Here is a 12347-nt window from a genome sequence, read left to right on the forward strand (position 1 = left end):
ACTAGATGTAGTACCGGTCCCAAGCCCGAAAAGAAAAAAGGGAGGGTTATGTCAGGAAGGGCATCCGAAAAAATAGAAAAAAAAGAAAACCCAAAAGCATAAATGGTTCTTGAAGAAGCTTACCAACTATTCTGAAGAATCAAAAGGATTTTCTTGAAAAGTCCACCTTGAAAATGCATTTGTATATATATATATATATATACACTATATTGCCAAAAGTATTTGCTCACCTGCCTTGACTCGCATATGAACTTAAGTGACATCCCATTCCTAATCCATAGGGTTCAATATGATGTCGGTCCACCCTTTGCAGCTATAACAGCTTCAACTCTTCTGGGAAGGCTGTCCACAAGGTTTAGGAGTGTGTTTATGGGAATTTTTGACCATTCTTCCAGAAGCGCATTTGTGAGGTCACACACTGATGTTGGACGAGAAGGCCTGGCTCTCAGTCTCCGCTCTAATTCATCCCAAAGGTGTTCTATCGGGTTGAGGTCAGGACTCTGTGCAGGCCAGTCAAGTTCATCCACACCAGACTCTGTCATCCATGTCTTTATGGACCTTGCTTTGTGCACTGGTGCACAGTCATGTTGGAAGAGGAAGGGGCCAGCTCCAAACTGTTCCCACAAAGTTGGGAGCATGGAATTGTCCAAAATGTCTTGGTATGCTGAAGCATTCAGAGTTCCTTTCACTGGAACTAAGGGACCAAGCCCAGCTCCTGAAAAACAACCTCACACCATAATCCCCCCCTCCACCAAACTCTACACTTGGCACAATGCAGTCAGACAAGTACCGTTCTCCTGGCAACCGCCAAACCCAGACTCGTCCATCAGATTGCCAGATGGAGAAGCGCGATTCGTCACTCCAGAGAACGCGTCTCCACTGCTCTAGAGTCCAGTGGCGGCGTGCTTTACACCACTGCATCCGACGCTTTGCATTGCACTTGGTGATGTATGGCTTGGATGCAGCTGCTCGGCCATGGAAACCCATTCCATGAAGCTCTCTGCGCACTGTTCTTGAGCTAATCTGAAGGCCACATGAAGTTTGGAGGTCTGTAGCGATTGACTCTGCAGAAAGTTGGCGACCTCTTCGCACTATGCGCCTCAGCATCCGCTGACCCCGCTCCGTCAGTTTACGTGGCCTACCACTTCGTGGCTGAGTTGCTGTCGTTCCCAAATACTTCCACGTTCTTATAATACAGCTGACAGTTGACTGTGGAATATTTAGGAGCGAGGAAATTTCACGACTGGATTTGTTGCACAGGTGGCATCCTATCACAGTTCCACGCTGGAATTCACTGAGCTCCTGAGAGCGACCCATTCTTTCACAAATGTTTGTAAAAACAGTCTGCATGCCTAGGTGCTTGATTTTATACACCTGTGGCCATGGAAGTGATTGGAACACCTGATTCTGATTATTTGGATGGGTGAGCAAATACTTTTGGCAATATAGTGTATATATATATATATATATATATATATATATATATATATATATATATATATATATATATATATATATATATATATATATATATATATATATATATATAGATGGCCCCAGTGATGCCAACTCGAAATCTGATTGGTTAATGGAACAATTTCATTGCCACTTATTTCAACCTATGGGCGCCTGCACTATTAATTCTGAAGGTCTTACGGCTGGGCAACACATGATGTCAGGCACTAGCTGAAATATGATTGGATAAAGACCCTTATCATAAATACACTACTGGAAGCAACGCAACCAAGAGAAAAGCCTTGCTGGCCCTGACTGAGAATTGGTATTTAAACAGTCCTCTTCATCATGCTGTTCACATTTTGACATGATGAGACCAAGATGATACCGAACAATTGATCAAGAGTACCTCGCCATTGCGAGGCTTTAAAGAGGATGTTCTCAGAGGGAAGTGGCCACTGAGCTTAGAGTGTCACAGAGTGTCATCAACAGGTTGCAACAGAGATACAGAGAGACTGGAAGAGTCACAGAAAGGCATAGAAGTGGATGTCCTTTGGCCACATACCACGTTGATGACCGCTTCATTGTGATGAATGCCACTCAACTCCAGGCACATTTAAGGGAGGTGAGAGGCACCCAAGTGTCACGTCAGACCATTCGAAACCGTTTACATCAGTGTGGGCTGTGTGCTAGATGACCTGCAAGGGTACCTGACCACACCACCAGGCACAGGCGTCATCGTCTTGCATGGGCCAGTGAGCAGAGGGACCAGTGGGCCTCAGTGCTATTCTCTGAGGAAAGTCGATTCACGGTGAGCAGAAATGATGGCCGCCAACAATGTTGGAGACGTCAAGGAGAGTGCACTGTTGAGGTGGTGTTACAGTCAGGGCAGGTGTGTCTACTCAATACAGAACTGCCCTACATTTTGTGAATGGTATAGTGACAAGCCAATACTACCTGAATAACATCATTAATCCAGTCCAGTTGATGGTCAAGGGCACATGACAAATTATTGAGACATTTTTTGTTGTGGTATACCCACCATTGTTGTTGGCTTGTGTTTCAATAAATTGTTTGAGATGAGGAAATCACCTTTGCATCCTTCTACTTAAATGCCCTACCTTCATATATATGTAATATATATATATATATATATATATATATATATATATACATATATATATATATATATATGTATATGTATATATATATATACATATATATATATATATATATATGTATATGTATATATATATGTATATGTATATATATATACACGTGTATATATATATATATGTATATATATGTATATATATATATATATATATGTATATATATGTATATATATATATATATATATATATATGTATATATATATATATATATATATATATATATATATATATGTATATATATGTATATATATATATATATATATATATATATATATATATATATATATATGTATGTATATATATATGTATATATATATATATATATATATATATATATATATATATATATATATATATATATATATATGTATATATATATATATATATATATATATATATATATACACTGAAACGCCTGGTTTTAGACCACAATAATTCATGTTTCATTGCTATATATATATATATATATATAGCCATGAAACATGAATTATTGTGGTCTAAAACCAGGCCTTTCAGTTTCATTGTCCAACCCCTGTGTATATACTGTATGTATATATATATATATATATATATATATATATATATATGTACACACACACAGGGGTTGGACAATGAAACTGAAATGCCTGGTTTTAGACCACAATAATTCATTAGTATGGTGTAGGGCCTCCTTTTGAGGCCAATACAGCATCAATTCATCTTGGAAATGACAGATACAAGTCCTGCACAGTGGCCAGAGGGATTTTGAGCCATTCTTCTTGCAGAATAGTGGCCAGGTCACTACGTGATGCTGGTGGAGGAAAACGTTTCCTGACTCGCTCCTCCAAAACACCCCAAAGTGGCTCAATAATATTTAGATCTGGTGACTGTGCAGGCCATGGGAGATGTTCAACTTCACTTTCATGTTCATCAAACCACTCTGTCACCAGTCTTGCTGTGTGTATTGGTGCATTATCATCCTGATACACGGCACCGCCTTCAGGACACAATGTTTGAACCATTGGGTGCACATGGTCCTCCAGAATGGTTCGGTAGTCCTTGGCAGTGACGCGCCCATCTAGCACAAGTATTGGGCCTAGGGAATGCCATGATATTGCAGCCCAAACCATCAACCATCACTGGTACGCTTCTTTGGGGCTTCTCCACAACTCTCCCGGATGTGGGAAAGACAGTGAAGGTGGACTCATCAGAGAACAATACATGTTTCACATTGTCCACAGACCAAGATTTTCACTGCTGGCACCATTGAAACCGACGTTTGGCATTGGCACGAGTGACCAAAGGTTTGGCTATAGCAGCCCGGCCATGTACATTGTGGAGCTCCCGACAGACAGTTTTGGTGGAAACAGGAGAGTTGAGGTGCACATTTAATTATGCAGTGAGTTGGGCAGCTGTGGTTTTATGTTTTTTGGATACAATCCGGGTTAGCACCCGGACATCCCTTTCAGACAGCTTCCTCTTGCATCCACAGTTACTCCTGTTGGATGCGGTTCCTCCTTCTTGGTGGTATGCTGACATTACCCTGGATACCGTGGCTCTTGATACATCACAAAGACTTGCTGTCTTAGTCACAGATGCGCCAGCGAGACGTGCACCAACAATTTGTCCTCTTTTGAACTCTGATATGTCACCCATAATGTTGTGTGCATTGCAATATTTTAAGCAAAACTGTGCTATTACTCTGCTAATTAAACCTTCTCACACTGCTCTTACTGGTAGAATGTGCAATCAATGAAGATTGGCCACCAGGCTGGTCAAATTTAGCCATGAAACCTCCAACACTAAATTGGCCAGTGTTTCAGTTTCATTGTCCAACCCCTGTATATTATACACTACTGCTCAAAAGTTTGGAATCACTCAAAAATTGTATTGTTTTCCAAAGAAACATACAAATTTAGTCTGAATTTGATGGAAATGAATGTTTTCTTCAAACTTTGCATAAAAAAACACCTTTTGCAGCAATTACAGTTTGGGCATTCTAGCTGTCAATTTTTCAAGATAATCTGATGAGATTTCACCCCATGCTTCCTGGAGCATCTCCCACAAGATGGATTGGCCGATAAAGTCTTCCTCCCTAGCTGAAATCAAGCTGAAATATGCAAGTGATCCCAAACTTTTGCACATTAGTGTATATACGCATATACATGCACAAAGATAAGGAGACATTAAAAAAGCAGGGATTTAGAAATGTGAGTATAATTTTCTAGCCATTCTACTCATCTTATCTATACATTTTAAGGACTGGAAGTATTTAACAAGGTTACACAAACAAGGAGAAGGAGGGAATTTTTCCTTGCCACTTACAGCTTTGAATATGGTATTTCCCCAAGATTAATACAAGATTAACAGTGTCTGACATACTGGAATCAAGATTATCCATAAAATATATATCCATATAATTAAGCTGTGTACATCAGACCAAAAAGACTTAAAAAATGGGCATGAAAAAGATAAATGATCAAGAGTTCCTGTCACGGAAAACAAAATATACAGGGATCCACATCAAATTGAAATCTTTTAGATAAAAAGTCAGTAACAGGGTATATAGCCAGTACTATTTTGAAATTAGTTTCTTTTATTTTTGGGGCAATAGGACATGCTAAATAAAAGGAAAAAGTTTTTTTTAATTGAGACTTCAATATTGTTTCTTACAATACAAGATTTAAAGTCTCCAAAATGTTTTTGCTTAAAGACCAGACTAATTAATCTGTTATTGCAGTTTTTGTCTAATAAATTAACATCACCAATTTTTGAGGAATGCAAAGAAGGTTTTCCCCAAGACAACCTTGTAACATTCGAAGAACAAGAATAGGGACTGCTTTGCAAACTTTTTGATATCCTTTTCTTGATGTAAAATCTTTGTAAGATAGCATTTGACCACTGGAGCTCGATAAATCATGAACAAATTTTACACCACTGTTATACCAGTCAGCTTTATAGAGAGACTTCTTGTTTACAAAATAAAAAAATAGGCCTGTTATTCCACAATAACAAATTGTGTGGAGAAAAATTGTGGGTAAATAACATTTTCCCAAAGCGTAAGACTTGTTTGTGGAAGTTGGATAACTTCACCAGAATTTTAGACACCTTTGAATAAGAAATCAATACCTCCAACCTTGTTAAAAATGTTGTTTATAGAGATATGGTACCATATAGTGAGGCTGAGAAATACACTTTTTTAACCATTTGATTCTAAAAGATGCAATTACAGATTCAAGTTCCATGGCTCTTAGACCCCCATTTTCATAATCCTTGACTAACTGAGATTTGCGCAGGTAATGAATTCTATAAAAGTTTAAATAGTATGGAGTTAAATGATTTTATTCCTTTTGATGAAGTATACAGGGAATGACACGGATAAATAAGCTTTGATAAACCTTGTTTTAGACAATAAGATTTGACCCAATAAGTATAAATCACGTGTGAGCCAATGATTAAATTTTTTGAACAGCTTTTATTTTAGGAGTAAGACTTAAGCTCTTTATGTCATGTGGGTTCTTTGAAATCACAAGACCAAGGTACTTTACCTCATTTTTCACTGGAATGTTTAACTATGCTGGTAAAGTTGTGATCATGAACAGCCAAAAATTCACGCTTCGTAAGATTCAGTCAGTCCAGATGCTTTAGAAAAGATGCTTATTTTATCACTTGCTATTGAAAGCATATTCTTGTTTTTTTTTTTTTTTTTTTAGAAAAAGGACTTAATCATCAGTGAATTGGCTAATTATGAATTTCATCCCCAATATTTCAATACCTTGTATATCTGAGGAATGCTTAATAAATATTGCCAGGAATTCTGCAGCTAAGATTGGGTATCAGCGTAATTGTGTCTTCCTTCATTGTTGGTGACAAAACAGAATTATTAATACACTCCTTAAAAGCATCATATATAAGATCTTTAATATCGGCCCAAAAGAATTTATAGAACTCTGTCGTGGGGCCACCTGGACCTGGTGACTTTCCGCTAGGCATTTGAGAAATAGCAAGCTTAACAGAGATGGAGGTTTTTGCTTGAATCATAGAGAAGAAATGAAAAATCAAGCTATATAATTACATAGAAAACATTACAGTGTAAAGTTTATTTTAATCACATTCACAGCCAGAAGAACACTTTTACGATGGCAAACTGTTACAGCCCAGTCTAGGTTTAGGCTGCACAGAGTAAGGCTTAGACTGGAGTCTATAATGAACCAACCTGCACAGACTGAACATACTGAATAGTGAGTTCATACCTACACTCTGAGAGCTGTAGCATAGAAGGGTTTTTTTTAAAGAAAAAATTATTAGTGTAAAATACAAAAAATAAATTTGTTCTTAAGTAAACTTTTCTGGACACGTGAATACATGTGTTATTTAAAACAGTATACAGTAAACATGGCAGACAATAAAATTTGATTCACTAAATCTTATAAGTCTATCATGTCTTCCTACTCCTTATAAGGCAGTGGAAAGTCTTTACAATCATCATTGCAGATTCAGCTCATGAATAAAAAAATATATATACTGTGTGTATATAATACGAGTTCTCCTTTCTATAATTCTTCTGATGCCTTTTAAAACGTACTTTATTTTGTGTAAATGTACTTATTTAAATCTGTACAACACTTCACACATTGTGATCAGCAATACATTTCTCCCTCTTGTAAATAAGCTGGTGCTTTTTCAAACCACTTGAACAGGTAAAAGTCTTCCCACAGTGTGTACAGTAATATGGTTTCACTCCTGTGTGAATGCGTTGGTGAGTTTTTAAAGCACTTGGCTGTGTAAAACTCTTCCCACAGTGTGAGCATCGATATGGCTTCTCTAATGTGTGAATACGCTTGTGCGTTTTTAAATCCATTAAACATTTAAAACTGTTCCCATGGTGTGAGCACTTCTGTTACTTATGTTTAGTGTGAATGAGCTGGTGGCTTTTTAAATTATGTGAATGTGCAAAATTCTTTCCACAGTGTCGGCAGTAATATGGCTTCTCTCCTGTGTGAATGCGCTGGTGAGATATTAAAGAACTTGGCTGTCTAAAACTCTTCCCACAGTGTGAGCATTTATACGGCTTCTCTCCTGTGTGAATGCGCTGGTGATTTTTTTAACACACTTAGCTGTGTAAACCTCTTCCCACAGTATGAGCATGGATGTGGCTTATTTTTATTGTGAATGCGCTGGTGGTTTTTTAAATTTTGTAATTGTGCAAAATTCTTTCCAGTAATATGGTTTCACTCCTGTGTGAATGCGTCGGTGAGTTTTTAAAGCACTTGGCTTCAGCAAACTCTTCCCACAGTGTGAACAGCAATGAGGCTTCTTTCCTGTGTGAATGTACATGTGTTGTTTAAAAATACTTGACTGGGCAAAACTCTTCCCACATTGTGAGCAGTAGTGAATTCTGCCCTTGCCCATTCTGCACAAATCCCTCTGGTTTGATTTCTAGTGTGAAAACAGCCAGACAATGACGTTTCACTCTGTAAGAGAACAGTAAACAAAATACACCATTTAATTCATGAGAATATACTGAGATTTATATACAATAAATTAGTTATGCATATTTTATTCATCTATTTTTATCAAATAAAAAATAATTGTTGAATGCAAAGACATAATATACCGAGTATTTATCTGAATTCAAATGCATTATTTTTTAGATTGAAAAATGAATGAAAAAACTTAAGTGGAAATCCTTGTAATTTTACAGCAGTCTTCTGTGTGAGGACCTCAATTAAAATGGCAGAGTGTCTCCTTTAACCCAGCAGGCACGTTGATATCAATTTGATGTCAAATATTAGTCAAGACTTGATCAAGATGCTCTAACATTATTTTAAATTCAGTTTGGAAGGCAATTTCTTCCAGTGGTAATTGGTTAAAAATAGGAAGTTAATCCTATACTGAAATTGGTTTATTATATATGTAGGCGAAAATGTTTGATGTTCAATTGACATCAAATCAATGTCATGTTTTAGACGTTCAACATTGACATCAACAATTCAGACATTAATAATTCAGCTGTTTAGTACTTTTTCTTAAAAGGCCTCATCATTTGGCAAAATGATGATTAAAAATATTTCGGACTGGTTATTATTTTTTTTATTTTTAATGATACCATAATGCTGTGTAATTACAATACTGAAATTACTATATTTTTGTAATAATGTATTGCCAATTAATTAATTTACAGTAAGTAGGCCTAATTGTTCACAGTGAAAATACCTTGACATTTCTTGTCTGAATAACAATAAAAGGCATCTCTCCATATTTGAAATTAATAATATTTATTTATTTTTATTATTCCCTGAAATTATTCCTTTTCACATTGACAAATGCTTTCTCTGCTGTTCACCGCCACACCTGTAGATGGCACTTTGCAATGGGGGAGGGGTGACGAGCTCCAAAGACTCCAGAATCAATCCTAACACACCCTTCCCTTTCACATTAACGTGAACTTTTGTCAGGCTCACTGACTTGTGCTGTGTCTTTTTATCATGTAGGTAAATGTGTTGACAACTCATAAAAATGTAGAATATAAATTATTTTGGGCAACTTTTAACACTTAGAAGAAAACGTTTTAATGAAATATGACTCTGTGCAATGACGTTTGGTACTTTTTGTCTATGCACTTTTCCCACGTTTTTATATCCTGTATTAGTTTAGCTTGCTGTGGCTTATGTGAACAGAGGAATTCTCGTTGTTAAGCTGGTTTTGTAATGTCAAGAGTGTAATGTTAATTTTGGGGTCATTTTAATTTCAGTTTTTAAGGTTCAGTCTACTGGGCAGCACGGTGGCTTAGTGGTTAGCACTGTGGCTTAGTGGTTAGCACTGTTGCCTCACAGCAAGAAGGTCCTGTGTCCGAATCCCGGGGTTGATATGTATATTAGGTTGGGTGGCAATTCTAAATTGGAATACTCACACAGAAGTAAGTATGTGGTTGTCTGTCTACACTATATTGCCAAAAGTATTTGCTCACCCATCCAAATAATCAGAATCAGGTGTTCCAATCACTTCCATGGCCACAGGTGTATAAAATCAAGCACCTAGGCATGCAGACTGATTTTACAAACATTTGTGAAAGAATGGGTCACTGTCAGGAGCTCAGTGAATTCCAGCGTGGAACTGTGATAGGATGTGCAACAAATCCAACAATCCAACAACTGTGCAACAAATCCAGTCATGAAATTTCCTCGCTCCTAAATATTCCAAAGTCAACTGTCAGCTGTATTATAAGAACGTGGAAGTGTTTGGGAACGACAGCAACTCAGCCACGAAGTGGTAGGCCACGGAAACTAACGGAGTGGGGTCAGCAGATGCTGAGGCGCATAGTGTGAAAAGGTTGCCAACTTTCTGCAGTCATTCGCTACAGACCTCCAAACTTCATGTGGCCTTCAGATTAGCTCAAGAACAGTGCGCAGAGAGCTTCATGGAATGGGTTTCCATGGCCGAGCAGCTGCATCCAAGCCATACATCACCAAGTGCAATGCAAAGCGTCGGATGCAGTGGTGTAAAGCACGCCGCCACTGGACTCTAGAGCAGTGGAGACGCGTTCTCTGGAGTGACGAATCGCGCTTCTCCATCTGGCAATCTGATGGATGAGTCTGGGTTTGGCGGTTGGCAGGAGAACGGTACTTGTCTGACTGCATTGTGCCAAGTGTAAAGTTTGGTGGAGGAGAGATTATGGTGTGGGGTTGTTTTTCAGGAGCTGGGCTTGGCCCCTTAGTTCCAGTGAAAGGAACTCTGAATGCTTCAGCATACCAAGACATTTTGGACAATTCCATGCTCCCAACTTTGTGGGAACAGTTTGGAGCTGGCCCCTTCCTCTTCCAACATGACTGTGCACCAGTGCACAAAGCAAGGTCCATAAAGACATGGATGACAGAGTCTGGTGTGGATGAACTTGACTGGCCTGCACAGTCCTGACCTCAACCTGATAGAACACCTTTGGGATGAATTAGAGGGGAGACTGAGAGCCAGGCCTTCTCATCCAACATCAGTGTGTGACCTAACAAATGCGCTTCTGGAAGAATGGTCAAAAGTTCCCATAAACACACTCCTAAACCTTGTGGACAGCCTTCCCAGAAGAGTTGAAGCCGTTATAGCTGCAAAGGGTGGACCGATGTCATATTGAACCCTATGGATTAGGAATGGGATGTCACTTAAGTTCATATGTGAGTCGAGGCAGGTGAGCGAATACTTCTGACAATATAGTGTATATATTAAAAGCTTGACTAAACAAATGTGTCTTCAGCCTAGACTTAAACATTGAGACTGTGTCTGAATCCCGAACACTAATTGGAAGGCTGTTCCATAACTTTGGGGCTTTGAAAGAGAAAGCTCTGTCCCATGCTGTAGCCTTTGCTACTTTAGGTACTACCAAGTAACCAGCACCCTTTGATCAGAGTAGGCATGGCGGATCATAAAAGACTAAAAGATCGCTTAAGTACTGCGGCGCGAGATCATTTAGTGCTTTAAAGGTTATAAACAGTATTTTATAATCAATGCGAAATTTGACTGGGAGCCAATGTAGTGTGGATAAAATAGGAGTGATGTATTCATATCTTCTGGTTCTAGTTAGGACTCTAGCTGCTGCATTCTGGACTAACTGGAGCTTTGTTTGTTTGTGGAGCTTGGTTCTAGAGCCTTTTTCAATTACCAATATTATCAAAAAGTCTTATAGTTCAGATAAAAAATGCAGGACAAAAACAAAGAAATAAAGCACTCCTCCAGGCTTAGATGAGAAGAAGCAACTGGTTTTATTAAAAAAATATCACCGGAAATGGCACTCAAATACACAGATTCATGTATCGATGCAGTCAAGCACACCTCCTGCAATGATCTATACCATGTACTCTTTTTATTAATGCAGGGAGGAGGGATAGCAAGGCCACCAACAAACCATTTGCACTTCTCCACACTCCAGTGTGGGTATTTAGCATCGCCCCCCTACTCCTCCACATCTCTAACTCCTCTGTACTTGCTGTATTTTGATTCTCCCTGACTGCCTCTAGTGTCATTTCTCCTGATTCAGGATCAGGCTCACCAGGTTGCATCAAGGCCATTACAAATTCCTCTCTCAAAGCTGCTTTCTTCACTGTGTTATCAGCAGCAGTGTTTCCTTTTGTTACAAAAGTACTGTCAGATTTGTGCGCTCTGCACTTCACTACAGCCAACTGCTTAGGTAATCTCATCGCATTTAAAAGTTCTGATATTGCTGGACCATGGGAAATGGCACTTCCATCAGCCCTTTTAAAGTTTCTCTGTGCCCATACTGGTCCAAACACATGACACACTCCAAATGCATATGCAGAACCAGTATATACTGTACTGTATTTGCTCCTAACTTACATGCTATGGTAAGAGCCTTTATTTCTGCCAATTGAGCTGAACACGGCTGAGGAACTGTTGTAGCACTAACCGTTATAAATTCTATGTATGTCTGCATCATACTGTACTACTGTATAGCCAGCTCTATTCCCCTTATCAGTTCGATAACATGAACCATCAACAAAGAAGACAAGCTGAGCCAACGCCAGAGGCTGTGTTTCTAAGTCATCTCTTAATCTCAGGAATTTTTCAGATTCTTCTGAACAATTATGCGGTATTCCCTCTGTCGGTAACACTATTTTATCTGCAGGATTAATGGTAGTGCACCTTTGAATAGTTAACTCGGGTGCTGAGAGAATTACGTCATAGCCTGTGTGCCGGGCATTAGTTAACACAAATGATTTACTTGTTAATAAC

At 38.5% G+C, this 12347-nt stretch overlaps 1 pseudogene; it reads right to left on the reverse strand.

Moving 5' to 3' along the window:
• Nucleotides 1-6736: 6736 nt before the first annotated feature.
• Nucleotides 6737-8639, reverse strand: LOC131351422 (zinc finger protein 723-like; annotated as a pseudogene).
• Between the last annotated feature and the right edge of the window lie 3708 nt (nt 8640-12347).

This window comes from Hemibagrus wyckioides, linkage group LG03 (genome assembly GCF_019097595.1).
Source record: "Hemibagrus wyckioides isolate EC202008001 linkage group LG03, SWU_Hwy_1.0, whole genome shotgun sequence".
Taxonomy (NCBI): Eukaryota; Metazoa; Chordata; class Actinopteri; order Siluriformes; family Bagridae; genus Hemibagrus; species Hemibagrus wyckioides.